This window comes from Peromyscus leucopus, chromosome X (assembly GCF_004664715.2).
Source record: "Peromyscus leucopus breed LL Stock chromosome X, UCI_PerLeu_2.1, whole genome shotgun sequence".
Taxonomy (NCBI): domain Eukaryota; kingdom Metazoa; phylum Chordata; class Mammalia; order Rodentia; family Cricetidae; genus Peromyscus; species Peromyscus leucopus.
Genome location: NC_051083.1, coordinates 20,023,970 through 20,039,205, shown reverse-complemented (window position 1 = coordinate 20,039,205; position 15,236 = coordinate 20,023,970). Strand labels below are relative to the sequence as shown.

General features: G+C 48.2%; 1 long non-coding RNA gene across 2 annotated transcripts; it reads left to right on the top strand.

Annotated features, from left to right (window-relative positions):
- Positions 1 to 3,143: 3,143 nt before the first annotated feature.
- On the top strand, positions 3,144 to 13,891 carry LOC114702861. 2 transcript variants are annotated; one of them, XR_005090032.1, is made up of 3 exons: positions 3,144 to 3,673; positions 3,782 to 4,015; positions 13,098 to 13,891. It is a non-coding gene; the product is annotated as an uncharacterized LOC114702861 (long non-coding RNA). The 2 variants fall into 2 exon arrangements; XR_005090031.1 differs by having other exon boundaries at positions 3,146 to 3,673; positions 3,782 to 4,010.
- Positions 13,892 to 15,236: the final 1,345 nt, after the last annotated feature.

The window sequence follows — 15,236 nt, the reverse complement described above, 5'->3', positions numbered from 1 at the left end:
TTTGAGTCAAAAGGAATGTAAATGTCCTCTGGCCTGCCTGGAAAACAACATTCTTCCAAGCACTCCAAACACACTGCCAGCCTTCCTAGTCCAGAGAGCTTTGGGTGGGGGCGGGGCGGGCGGTGTCTAATCGAGAGTTTCAGAGAACCATTTTCGTATTGGCCTGTGCTTCCTGTAGGTGGTGATCCACCTGTCAGGACGCATTGAGACCCTGAGACCTAATTTCCCTCCTTACCCCCTCTCCGTGATGAGAGGCATGGAGATATAACATCCCAGCTGTAATCAGAGTTCAGAGAAACCCCTCCAGCCTCAGCTACTTCAAAATTTAGGCTAAGCTCCCCAGCCCGGGACCTCTTAAGAGATGAGAGGTGATCCGGTCTGAGATGGGCACATGGATTGGTGACCACAAGGTCCTTCTGCTGATCCTGACATATGCTTTTAGTTTAAGGAGAGAAAGAACTTGGGAAAACAGTCAAGGAATGTCCATAACAAAGACATCCAGAGCAAAAGTCAAGCTGAGCTTGTCTTGCCCAGGTCTGGTTCTGTAAGACTACCTGCAGAAATTGTTATACCGCCACCCCCTACCCCCCAGGACGTGGATCTGGCTCCTGCAGGATGTGTAGCCTCGCCATCATGGATAACTGGTCTCAAGGGAGTGTAATCGTCCCTCTGCTGAGGGACTCTGCTCTTCCTAGAATCCAGGGTGACTACAGGTTTTGGAGGATGACTCCACTTGGGCCTTCAGTCTGGATGGGAGTGAGGACAGGGTTAGGTACAAATGGCTCTTTAGACAGTCGTTGAGTGACTGTTGCAGATATGCAGGGTGAGGCAGGGGTCTGACAAAGGAAAGGAGACCCACAGGAAAGGGATGCCAGACTTTTGTCCTTCACTGTAGTTAGTTACCTTGTGGGCCCAAGTGAGGATCTGATGCTTTCTTTCTTTATTCAGAATCCAAAGCGGCTTCTCAGGGCCTGTATTCCCCCCAGGCCCTGGGACAGACAGCGGCCTCTGAGGAGGAGAAGGATGTGGCACAGGCACGGAGTTCTGGATTACCTGTGACCAGGGAAAAGGGCATCACTGTAAGTACAGCATCTGTACCTGTCCTACTTTTGATTCTCTATACCTCCCCACATTTAGGCGTCGTGTGCTAAGTGGTTTAAAATGACAGACCGTGAGTGAAGCCGCCACAGGAGGCTTTCCATGTCCATCACTGGAAATGAGATTTTCGCTGTCATGAGTGGGTCGTGCATTCCGAGGATACAAGTGTAATGGCTGAGGCCTCCTCATGTCTCTGAATGGCACTCCAGAAGCTGTCAGGCAGATGGTTCTCTCCTTCCTGGAAACGCATGTCGAACAGGCCCCCAGCCACTCCAGCAGAATGAGAATTCTCAGATGTGCAGCTCCATTTGCCTGAAGATACCATCTGGACTGGGGGCCGATTCTAACCATGACGGCCGATGATGATGATGTGGTGTCCGTGCACAGAGTTTTTCTCCGGTCATTTAAATCACATCTGGTGGTGCTGTTCTTCCCTCTCCACCCATTCCCTTGCCACCTTGTTCATGAAGAGCAATGGGAAGTGGGAAAGCGTGATGTGGCTGACGGGGAGCCGATTCTTCACTGCACATTTCACACTGAGAGCAAGGGATGCATTCCCAGAAACCAGAGTCCTATCTTAAGTCCAGTGGAGGGAAGGCAGAGCCTCCCCAGCAGTCTGCTCCGTCAAGATTTCACATCCTTCTTCCCCTTTGTCCTTCACCCAGTCTTGACCACCTTTGTGTAAGGTGCGAAATTAGATTTGGTTTTCCTGTCTGCACGTAATGCCGCTGCTTCTCAGCACCTGATTTCCAACTGTGATAAAGCATATTCAACCTCCTACACACTGCTGCAGTCTGGGGATTCCAGGTAACTGTGCACATGCATCTGCGAGGCTCTTGGAGAATGCATTCACACACACACACACACACACACACACAGCCCCTCACACGTGCACAGGCACCACACATGTTTACATACTCACCATGCATGCTTACACACTGTCCAAGTAACAATGACGTGACGACCTGAGAAGAGATCTCTGAATAGTAGGCACCCTCTTTGTGTTGCTTCGTCCCTCCTTGCATGGTGATGAGTGAAGCAGGGGAAGAGGATGATGAGTGGATGAGAGAGGAATTGGCAGGTCGTCTAGACGATCTGGATGTCTTAGGGACAGTGGGGGCAGTGGAGGACTGTCAGGGAGTGGGCCAGTCCGGTAGATGGTGGAGGCTTTCAAAGATTACCCAGACTAGAGGAGACAGAGGTTCACAAATGTTTGGCGATGGTGAGTTCAGAGAGTCCAGGATCCCTGGGACTATCAGGTAAGAGGGGACTGGGAGGACACTAGAAACTGAGGACCATCTCCAAGATGGAGGTGCAGCTGTGGAGCTGGGAGTCATCAGTAGATGGCGACACAGCACAGCAGTTAAGACCCAACATGCCTAGGTTCACATGGGGGTTCCAGGACCTGTTAAATCTTTCACTGGGTACAGCATGTCAAAGCCCTCTGTGCCTCCCCCACTTCACAGTCTCAACGAGAGGGATGGGAACAAAAAGGTGACGGTAACACCGAGATGCTGCGGCCTTCACTTAGTGAACGATAATGTGGCCTTTGTAGATGATGATCGGCTCTACAGAGATGCTGCTTTGTCGAGGAAGGGGCTAAGCAGAAGGGCAGAGGGGGACCAGTGAGGCCTGTGGAGCAGGTGAGTATAGGCTGGGTACAACGGTGTTCATGTGTGCACTGCTGTGAAGAAACCCGTCATTTCTGTTCTTCCAAACCCTTTATGGGGCTGGGACTGCATTTCATTTGACAGACGTGCCGATGATGCAGGAAGCCTTTGGTTTGATCAAAGCCTCACATAAAACGGGTGTGGTGGCACAGGCCTCCAATCCTGGCACTTGGGATATGGAGGCTGGAGGATCAGAAACTCAAGATCATCCTGGTTAGAAAGGGAATTTGAGGCGGGGCGTTGGTGGCGCACTCCTTTAATCCCAGCACTCGGGAGGCAGAGCCAGGCGGATCTCTGTGAGTTCGAGGCCAGCCTGGGCTACCAAGTGAGCTCCAGGAAAGGCGCAAAGCTACACAGAGAAACCCTGTCTCAAAAAACCAAATAAATAAATAAATAAATAAATAAATAAATAAATAAATAAAAAGAAAGGGAATTTGAGATTTGAGGCCAGACTCAGCTACATGAGACCCTGACCTCCAAACCCTGATAAATATCCAATTTCAACTCATTTCAATAAATACATAAGGGTTCACATTGAATTCCTCCTTTCCTTGGACTCTAACAGAAAGGCAATCCCAGCCTGTCACACAGTGGTTCTCCCTCCTTTTCAATGGGCAGGCCTAACCACGGACACTTCCCCCTACACCACCACCCTGAGGACAGTGTTTGGGACCAGATCTCCCTCCCTCCACTGTTAGGTCACTCTCAGCACCTTGGAAACTCTTCTTTGGTCACAATGAATCCCAGCAAGGCCGCAGAGCCTCTGGCAGGTCTCCTCCAGGGCTGCCACACTGTCCACATGGGTTGGGAGTGGTGTGGGGGGCTGATGGTCTCAGGGCCCTCAATCAGGGAGTGGAATTTGATTTCACATGAAAAGAAAAAAGAAATCTAGCTGGCTCCGAAAGGTAAGAAGCTGATCACCAATTCGACCTAGTCCTGTCTCCTTTCCCCAACTTACCCTCTCCCTTCAGGGAGAGAGCCAATCTTCCTGAGAAAGAATCCTGTTTCCCCAGAGAGGCTCTGGACACAGCCAGGCTCCAGTTCCACAGAGACCTCGGCAAGGAGGGCCCATCTTCTCCGCACTGTCTTGTAGGCCTTCAGCTCCAGGAGTTCAGCTCTGTATCCCGTTAGGCCACTCTCCAGTGTACAACATCCAGTAGCAGGAAGAAGTGGAGCAGAGTTTGACATCCAGGCAGCGTGGACTCGGTCCAGAGACAGAGAAAGGTGATCTGCTACCATCAGGTGAGGTGAGATTGGGTGTTTCCACCAGACTGGGCACATATATATGATCTTTCTTTATCAACCCCAATGGGCTTCCCAAGTAAGGGATTGTAACCTGTTTCTAGATCATGACTATGATCTAACAATCTAAAACCCTGTTCAGAATATTTTTGGTCCCTTTCTGGTTGGAGAAACTGGACCTCCATAGGTTGTATGTCCATCGGGAGCCAACTAGACTTGAATGACTGACAGAAGAGACTCCATTTTCAGGCTTTGGGCCACATGACTTACAACAACCCCAAACCCCATTTTTTTCCCAGAATTTACAGGGCATGATAGTATGTAGAGGAAGGTGTGTATAAAATGATGTTTGTTGAGCACTCCATAACTGTCAGGGTTGGAAATGTCTTAGATGTCTGATGATAGGGTAATTAAAATATGATGTACCCATGTCTCTCGTTTTGGATGATATGAAGTCTTCTGTGGCGTAGTACTAAGTGAATATTGAATGCTAACGAGGGTCACCACAGTAGCGGTGAGGTAAATGACTCAAGCGCTTGTGTGCATTGTCAGGAGAAGGGAATGCCCTCGTGACCCTCCCGGAAGTTGTGCCAGCATCTCTTTCCTGCTCCTGTTGGACCTTGGAAGCAACAGGTGACAGGACCTAGGTATAGAGAGAGGGCTTTGTCTCGGGAGTGGGCTGCTGGAGGAGGCTGTAGGGGAGCACAGGAGGGACCTGGGGCAGCCTCTCCAGCTGCACCCAACTGTGCTCAGCTGCTGGGCAGCAGGGGTGCAGGGGTCTTGTCGCCCACGTGTCGAAGGAGCTAAACTCCCCCAGCAACTGGAGTGAGCCTGGACCCGGCAGCTCCTTCAGGACCTCCTGTACTGAGAGCAGCACTAGGGACATCTGGCTTGGGGCCTGGTAACCCCCAAGGCAGGGCATATGGCCAACCCTACATGGCCTTCTGAAGCGGGGATTCGATCGCATGAGAAATTTCAGTACCCTGAAGCCACAGCTTTGGTGGCTGATTGGCAGAGCGTTGTCAGAACACCAATTGGCTTGGGTAGGGCCTATTACCCTGGAGGTAAGCAATCAGAGAGCCCTTGTCCTGGAATGCTTAGGGTGTTGTCAGAATTTATGAAGCAAGCGTTTGCATTCCTGCACTGGCTATTGTTTAACCAAGCTTGTCCAGAATCTCTAGTGAGTGCCACACCGTGGATAGCCAGACTCCTGCAAGGTGGTGACCACTGGAACTGCAATGTGACTAGAAATCTGAGTGACCTGAGTGACATGTCCAAACAATCAGGTGTTCCCAGCTTTCCTTGGCTTCATTGCCCAGTCATTAGTGATGAAGACAATAAGATGGGGAAATAAGAAAGTTACAAAGGGTTGGCCAGCAGTACACACACACACACACACACACACACACACACACACACACACACACAGAGTTTTTCTTTTTGTCTTTAGTCTTTTCTTGCTCTTCTCTCATACAATATATCCTGACCACAGCAGAGCAGTCCCCCTTCCATCCACTGCTCCCTGGACCCTCCCACACCTGCCCTCTGCCCCAGATCCTCTCTTCCTGTTTCCCTTCAGAAAACAGCAGGCTCCTGGAGATATCAAAAGAACACAGCCTAACAATTTACAATAAGACAAGGCACAAACCCGCTCATCAGGGCTGGACAAGGAAAAACAGTAGGAGCAAAAGGGTCCCACGGGCGGGCAAAAGAGTCAGAGATATGCCCACTTGCACTGATAGGATTTCCCTAAGAATCCCGAGCTGACAACCACAACATACGCGTAGAGGACCTAGGACACAACCATGCAGGCTCTGTGAACGTTTCTTCAGTCTCTGTGAGCTCCCAAGGGCCCTGCTCAATAGATTCTGTGGGTCCTGTTCTCCTAGTTTTCTTGACAGCCCCCTGGCTCCCACAGATCTTCCCACCTCCCAGCCCGCTCTTCTGAGGAAGTTTTTTGAGCACCAAGGTGAGGAAACCGAAGCAGATCTGCAATTTGGGCTCCTTCTATGTATACTTGTTTGGCTGTGTGTCTCTGCATCCAGACGAGCAGTATTTTAAACCAAGTCCAGCAGCTGCCATGCACAAGTGGGAAAATTAGGAGACATCATTATCTGGTGCATGGCCACTTTGGGCATTCTATGAACTCCTACCATAGCATATGTGTACAGACTTGCAGGAGCTGTGGGTTTCCAGTTGGTGGTTGCATGTGGACAGGATTTTTAAAGGACTCGTATTGATACTCAGCAGAGAATTCTGGTTCAGTCCATGCCAGATGTAGGGCAAGGTCACAGTCATGGCATCCCTTAGGTGGCGGGAGAGCTCCTAAATTAGATACTGAGAAGGACTGAAGAGTGTGACAGGGAGCAAAGATGCCTGTGAGTGAAAATGAAAAGAGATGAACAGTTCCGGGTGGGGCGATTGCTTACAGTCTCCCAGGGTAAATAAAGGCTCTGCATTTCAACAGACATAGATTTAAGATGCTCTCCTGCCAACCCACGCACACACACACACACACCCACCCCACTATCCCTCCCCACACACACACCTCTTGTGAGAGTTACTTAACACTCTGGGCATGGGCTGTGTTAAGTAGCACATTGGAGGGCTGAGAGAAAACAACACAGCATGTCTTACAAATGCTGGAGTGGGACACAGACACAAGCTCACAAATGCTGGAGTGGGACACAGACACAAGCTTACAGGTGTTCTAGCTGGGACATAGACACAAGCAATGTGAACCCCGAGCTGGCAGCCCTCAGGAAACATGGTCTTCATGCCCATGACTTGAGATATTTCGGTGAGCTCCTTCACTTGCGTTTTCCACCCCCTGTCCGGTTGGTTGTGCCGTTTCTCTGGTGGCTCAGCGTCCTCCCAGGATAGACTTTTGGGGAGCTGAGGCTGAGGCTCCTCTTTCCTTCAGTGGTTTCCCCGCTGCCAGGCAGCCTTCTCAGTTCTCCTGAGTCATTCCAGACGGCCCAGCATGTCATGAGGTCAAGGTTTTCATCTGTGAACTCCAATGCTTTGTCAGCCCATTCTGCCAGAATATCTGTCAGGATGAAGGCAGAACCAGAGACTGCGCTGTCTCTGTCCCTGGGGCATGTGCCTTGATCACAGAGGCAGAGAACTAACACACGGGAAAGAATTAAGAGACCGTTTGTGAGTCTTTCTCCGGTCACATTGCCCTGAGTCAAGGAAGGCATATGGAGGGCTCAGAATAGTTTCCACCCTGATCCGTGTTATTCCTCCCACAAAGATGCATTATGAGAGCCATTCATTGGAGGGGATTGTCCTTGCTATCTATCATTTCCCACACCGTCTGCCTTCTTGACTGCCTCCATTCTTAAATAATACAAGTCCTTCTTTAAACTCATGTCTCCAGTACCAGCGTTCTCAGAACCTCTTATGGACCATAGTTTTGTGAAGTGGACGTGTGTGCTCTTTATACTTCATTCTACGAGACAAATTTCCCTAGAAAATATCCATCGCGGACTGTAGATGTAGCCCTGTGGTTAGGATGCTTGCCTCTCACACAGGGCACACAAGCATGGCATAAAGCCCTGCCTGGGGGCGCACACCTGTAATCCCAGGATTGAGCAGGTGGAGGCTGGAGGATCAGGAGGTCAAGATCATCCACATTAGTCCTTCACTAGGTGGTCAGTTCGAGTCCAGCAGTGGAAGTGAGACACCTGCTCTAGAAAGCAAGCAAACAAAGCCCAGTGCCTGTGGCTTCAGTGAGAACGAGAAGGAAGAGTACTGCTGATACCCTCTGTGGGTGGTGCAGTGATGGTGCATCCCGGTTGGTCCCCACCTGCTTACATCTCAGATATCTTCCCCAGTTCTCCTCCCTGCATGCCTTCCCACACTCCCACTGCTGGCCTTGGGGTACCAGCGTGTGACTTTGGGTGTGGCTCCATCTTCTTTCTGTGCCTTCAGTTGGAACGGCTTGTTTCCATTTTACATCAGGCGACTGAACACACTGAGTTCCCCGGAGCCACTGTTTGTGGGATACGGGTAGGTGTTCCAAGTCCGTTTTCGATGCTGTTCATTGATGTGATGGTGTTTGTTTTACCGTGTTGCATTTAATTTGTTATATTTCCATATTGTCTCTTAGCAGCCTGTTCTTTTCTAATGAGAGACACAAAAGGAGAGGGGAGGTGGGGAGGAACTGGGAGGAGTAGAGTGAGGGGAAGAAACCGTAATCAGGATTGATTTTGTGAGAAAACAATCTATTTTCGAACGAAGGAAAAAAGTTTAAAAAGGGAGAGATTCTACCCTTTTTTTGTTTTGTTTTGTTTTGTTTTGTTTTGTTTTGTTTTTTTGAGACAGGGTTTCTCTATGTGGCCTTGGCTGTCCTGGAACTCGCTCTGTAGACCAGGCTGGCCTTGAACTCACAGAGTTCAGCGTGGCTCTGCTCCCTGAGTGTTGAGATTAAAGGCGTGTGCCACCACTTCTCCACTCAGGAACAGATTCTACTCTTAAGCCCCACTTGTGATGTTCTTTTTCAAGTCATTCAGGTCTATTAACATTCCCCCTCTGACCCTTCACTTTGACACATACATTTCCCCCCATGGATGTAGATGTTTCCATCTGAAACGTGGGATGGTAAGTTCACAGGCTCCAGAGCTAGTCCTACCATGGTTCCAGTCAGTGCCATCCTTGTGACTGGCTCTGTTCCCTCAGGCTTGCCTCTGTTTCCGGCTAAACTGTCATTTCCTTTATCTGCAGGGGCTATGATATTATAGTGTGGATATGTGTCTGGACGGAGCAGTCTTGGTCATTGCTCTCCATTGTTCTCAGTAGTCAGGAGAGACACAGTTGCAGTGTCACGGGGTATTGGCTCTGGTGCTGGTGTGTACACCTGAACACTGGGCAACTGGGAATTGGAAGCACCTAGAAGGTGAGCCTGAGGCTTGGCCACGTGCTCTGGAGGAAGAGAGATGGGAACTCAGCTCCCACTGTCTATGGCAAGGCTTCTCTCCAAGTCCTTTCCAAGAGTGTGATATGGATGGTGACTACTTACGGTGTACCTCCCTGGAGAGTGAGAGATGCTCGGCCAATGGAGAGTAACTTCCAGGCCTCTCGTATGCACAAACTGTGTGGCCTGTGATGACCCATTAATGCCCACTCTCCCTCTGGGGTTCATCAGACTCTACTGTTCCTTCCCTGATTCTCTGCTTGCTCTCCAGCTTCACCCAACAGGGATGGAGGGCAATAATAACAAAGGCTGTAATTTACGGAGGCTTTCTCCATGCCAGGCACTTCTTTTTCTCCAGGTACATTTACTGAGGGCCTTCTACGTGGCAGGAAGTAGCCCAAGAGCTGGACATGTGGCAGGAAGTGGCCTTGGAGCTGGACATGATCCAGGGCACTGTTGAAAATGTCAGCCCTTGTGGAGTTTACGTGGTACTGTGGTCTACAGAAATCAACACTGAACTTACTGAACCAACATGCCATGCTGTGTAGTGCAGTAGGAAGCAGACTTTTGCTGTTAGGAAAGCAGAGCAGGGATGGGGGATGGGAGGGTGGTTGCGGTGACTGTTGCCAGTGGTGATTGTTGGGCATGCACTTAAAAATATTTTTTTCAGATTAAAATTGCATCATTTCCTGTCTCCTTGTTTCCCTTCTAAACCTCTCATATACTCCTCCTTTGTTCTCTTTCAAATTCATTGTCTCTTTTTCCTGAATCGTTGTTGTATTCATATATGTATACATATTCCTAAATGCATAAAGACAACCTGCTCAGTCTGTAATACGTTACGTTTAGGTATAGATTTTCAAGGCTGAGCATATGGTATTAGACAACCCGTTTTTGAGGACCTTCTCTGGGAAGGCCATGACTCCCTGGTCTCAGCATTCCTTAGTTACCTGTAGTTCTTTAAGACTTCAGGATCCCCACCTGCCGCCCCCACCCCCGACCCCATCCATGTCAGCATGTCTTTTGGGTCGTCTGTGTTCAGCTCATGTTTATGTGGTCATGCCGGTGGAGTTTTATAAGTGTGTAGCTTCTGACATTCCCAGGAGGCACAGCCTAGTCTCACAGCAATCTCCCTGGTCTTCTGACTCTTACAATCTTTCTGGGCCCTCTTCCACAATGATCCCTGAGCCGTAACTGCAGGAGTTTTATGTAGATGAACCTGTGGGGACCTGGCTTCACATCTCTGCATTTTGATTGGTTGTGGTTTTCTGTATTGACCTCTGTCTGTCCCAAAGTGAGGTTTCCTCAGTGAGGCCTGAGGACCACACTTGTCTGTGGGTATGAGAGAAAATACTTAGAATGTAGTTGGGGGTTATGCTGCTTTAGTAAAATGGCAGTTGTGGAATCTCCTTCAAGATTCATGACCGCATCAGACTGGGGATACTTGGCTGGCGTTCCAGGAGCAGGCATGATTTCTCTTTTTTGAGTGAATCCTAAGTCTAATTTGAAAGCTGTTGCTTACAGACAAGGTACGTGTGTCAGTATTATACGCTTCGGGTTAGCATGCCAGGGCAAATCCTTTTGTGGCTGTGGTTTTGCTTTCTTTTGTTTTTGAGATAGGGTATGCTGTCTACATAGCCCTGACTGTCCTGGTTCTCAGCCTCCAGAGTGCTGAGATTAAAGTTGTGCACCACCACGCCCAGCTCTGGCCCAGCTTGCACTTTTAAATGAAGTGTTCAGGGCCAGCCTTACCGACAAGATCCTACCTGAGCAGATAGATCAAGACAGGGAAGGATCGGGGTGTAAAGGTGTCTGGAGGAATAGTCAGAACAGGAGGAATGAGTACAGGAGATCCAGGAGAGTTTCAGAGTCTGTGGCAAGGCATGCAAACACTGTGCTAGGCAGGGGAAGACACCTAATGCTTGGCTGGACTGGGTCCAGGGTACCAGATGTGTGGGAAAAGTCTCCCAAGGACCCACACAGCAGCATGTGCTAGGTACTGGGACTCAAAGGAGATAAAGCTTGTTGTTCTGATCTGTTTTATTCAGGAGTCAAACATCACTTGCTACATTTGGTAACTTGAAAGCACACTTGGAGGGCACAGTGCCCAGCCACCCATCCAAAGCGGCTTTGTCTTTTTCAGTTTATGTTAGTGTATATTAACCATACAAAAGGAGGCTTTAGTTATGATAGTTCTGTATACGCCGTAGTAGAACCTGGCTGTCTTCACCCCTGTTACTACTCTGTTATCCCTTCTCCTCCCCTTTCCCCAATCCCATCCTACAGCCCCAGTGTTCCTTCATTTAATTTTATGTTCCTTTTTTATTGGCTTTTAGCTTACTTTTGATTTTTATGGCTTTCACATGAGAGGAAACGTGATATTTGTCTTTCCAAATCTGATTTTTTCACACAAGATCCATTGTCTTTCCTCAAACACTGTATTTCCGTCCTTTTTGCAGCCAAGTGAAACTGCCTTTGTATGGGTACCACATTTCCCATATCAATTCATCCACTGACTGTCACCTAGGCTGAATCCATTATGTGGCTTTCGTTAGTAGTATGGATACTCAGCTATCACTGTCGTAAGGCACTGTTGATTCCTTTGCATTATAGCCATGAGCGTGATGGGTAGACTATGTGGTCATTCTATTTGAAATGTTTTGAGACACCTCCATAACTATCTCAAAATGGTCAGACTGATTTACATATCCTGGTGCAAAGCCTTCCTAACTCATTCAACCAAGTCCTGCATGTGGCCTTTGCTTTCATTTTTTCCCCCTTTATGTGTATGTGTATGTGGAGCGAGGTAGCATAAGCATCCTTGCACACAAATCTTCATTTGCTAGTCCAGTTATTTCCTAGGTTTCAAAGGGAAACTGCTGTCATTCCCAATAAACTCCTTTAGTGCATAACCTCTGTGCTATCACTCTTAGGAACTATTTCTGGGAGTGGTAGGTTGTAGTACCCTTTGATGCGGGAGGCAAATGAGTTCAGAGAGGTAAAGATCTTGCCAGGAACCAAATTTTCCCCTGCTAAAACAGTCAGCTTTTCTCCCATGCATCAACCCTTTCATGCCTGGATCCCAAACCTGCCCCCCACAAATGCACCCATAGCTAGGAATTACAATTATCTAAAGTCTTATTCATTGAAATCACCCCACTCTGCCCACACTCACACCCCCACACACGACCTCCAACCCCAGGTTCTGTCCCAAGAATCATTGTAGCTACTAGCTGCAAGGACAGGGTTGCGGCATGTGAAAGATGGTCCGTGCCTTTGTTGCTGCTGTTAGCACGGCATTCTGTGCTCTCCAGGATCTGACCCATGCTACTAAAAGATTGGAAGACATGGCACATCACAGACCAACCTCAATCTGTGTCCAGTGGCTTTCTCCTTGGGTTCATTTTGCTGTTCTCTGTTATTGTATTTGTCTCAGCAAGGGGTGCGAGTAAACCAAGTATGGCCTGAGCTGCAGGTTACATAGAGCACATACTGTGCCCAGGAGTCCCGCTGCACATTTATCCCTCTCTGGTTAATGTGGCTGTGGCTGATGGACAAAAGGGTCCTTTGAAGTTGGATTAGGGGAGGTCTTTTTGATTGGTCCTGTTCTCCTGCCCAAACAAATTGGACTGCAAATGTATCACTGTTCTTAAGGCCTAAGTACTAGTGTTAGAACCTACTGTACTTGTAGAGCCTCAAACCTCAAAGACGTCCTCTGAGAGGGGACTGCCTCAAATCACATTTATGTGGAGAGAATAAGAGCCTTAAGGAGAAGTTAAAGAAGAGGTTATTTGTGAAGCATCGCTTCTAAAGACATCAGCATCTTACACTAAGAAGTAGTGATCTGTGGGCTCTCCTTGAAGGAATTCTGTCCTGGGGTTCCTGGTGGCACACATAATCAAGTACAAGGAAAACTGGGCTAAAATCAGCATTTCAAATGCAAAGAACACACCGTTTGCTCATTGATATGTGGGTACCCATAAACAAAACAAACCGAAAAGGGCTGCACAAAGCAGTTAGAAGCTAAGATTTCCTTTGCTGAAACCATCAGGGTCTCCTGAGATGTGTGTGTATCTGCGCATGTTGGTAGGTGCTCCAGGCATGTGGACAGCATGAGCTGTTTTCTGTAGACCCTTGTGTTTCTAATATGTGCTTTCTTTCTTGGAAAGGATGGAAGAAGATCAGCATTCGGAGAGTTCAAAATCACCCCAAAAGAAAACAAAACTAGCTGAAATCAAGAAAAAGAAACGTGTTAGGTTTCTCTTGCCTCACCAAACTGAGAGAAAAAGAAGACCCTCCTCCCCTCAAGATGTAGATCAGGAGATCTTCAAATGTGAATGCTGCTACTGTCAGAAGGATGTGGGGAACATGTCTGGGGTCTCCATGGGAATGGGGACCACGACAGAAGCAGCCTCTCATTCACCCTCCTGTGAAAACCTGATACTAGACCTCAGTAACTTGTCACTCAACCCTGATGCCACCCAGCCCCCTCTTGCGCAAGAAATACAAAAGAGAGAAAAGAACAAAACGCACTGGCAGCAGAAAAACAAAAAGATGTATCAAATGCTTCTCCACGAATGGACAGAATAACTCTGGCATTGTTATCCTCATGTGAAGATCAGAACCCACGGGATCATGAATGTCAACATCACCAAACCCTGGGGTGAAATCTTTTTGGGAGCATGGTCAAAAGGAGTAAAAATGTCCAGCCTGATGACAATAATACCTTCAGATGGCGAGTTTCAAACCTCTTCCAGAAATGTAACAGTCGTTTTCTTAGTGGTTTTGGCATCCCCTCTGGGGCATTCTGGGAACAGATGCTCCTTGGCTAGGGCAACCAGATAGCGATGGTTCTGTACTCCCCATGCTGTTGTTCCCATGGGGCCATCTACCATTTTCCCCTCCTCGGGTCTCGGCTTTTCCTCCTTTACTTTGTTGCCAATAAAGTTAAAACATCGATGTAGAGTTTCTGGCTTGCCCTTTTCAAAACTGCTTCCATTCCATTTTATTGACTGGAGCAAAGAAGGAGCACTAGGTGTGGTGGAGGTGTGTGTGTGTGTGTGTGTGTGTGTGTGTGTGTGTGTGTGTGTGTGTTTATGTGAAATTTGTGTTTCAAAACCATTATCGATAGAGAAGAATCAGAACATCTAGAGCATTCTTCATCTAATTGGCCCACCTAATATGTGACACAACTATAACATATCAAAAGCAGGGCACTCACACTCGTGCACTGGGTGTACAGACCTCTCCGTCATCGTATCACATGGGAAAATTCATGCAATTCCCACTGCAATCCAGTTTCTTCTCTGTTCCTTCAGAAACATCTTACTCATGCTAGTTCTTATGCTAACGCCCAGCAGCATGCTTCACCTGGGACAGACACTGCATTGCTCACTATTTCCACAATCATTTCAAGGACATCATATATAAATGTTGGGGCTGGCCTTTTCCACTCACCGCCATGCCCTTCATTCTACACACTTGATTGCTTATATCAAAACTCTATTCTTTGGGAATGTAGCTTTGGGCAAGCTGCTTGGCCAGCATGTGTGGGACTCTAGCTTTGAATCCCCAGCTCCACACAGCAACAACAACAACAACAACAAGAAAAAACAAAGATGGACTCTCTCCTGCTACTCCTTTTCATCGCTGTGTGCCATACCATGGTCTTGGTGTGCTGTCAGTTCTTGTTTTCACTCATCTGTTGGGCACTTTGGTTTCCAGAGTTTGGCTAGCTGCTACAAAGGAAGCTGCCATAAACAATGGAATGAAAAGTTGTGTGTGTACAGAAGTTTTCAATAGGACAAAGACCCAAAAGTACAATCTCTGGGCGACATGGCAAGATTTTCTTTTGTTTGATTTAAACTACCATCAAAACCACTTGTAAAATAACTCAGGGGGCCACTTCTATGATGGGACACTTCACACAGCCTTGGGGCTGGGGGAGGGGCTTGGCCTGCCTCTACTAAATGTACTTCACAGTGGTAGGCCTTACCTTCTTGTAGGAGGGAATGGGGGATGGGTTGGGACGGGGAGGCTGGGAGGGTCGGAGGAGGGAAGAGGGGGATTTTGGGTATGTAAAATGAATTAAAAAATTTAAATTAAAAAAATACCCTCAGGGGGCCTGAGTCGGGCAGTAATGGCACATGCCTTTAACCCTACCACTTGGGAGGCAGAGACAGGTGGATCTCTGTGGTGGTATTTGCTCTGCCCATGACCTTGGGCCATAGGGCCCAAAGGAGGTGGTGCTTCTTGTTGTAGGTGACCTTTTAACAGGAAAGGGAGAAGGGTCACAAGCCCCTTGTCCC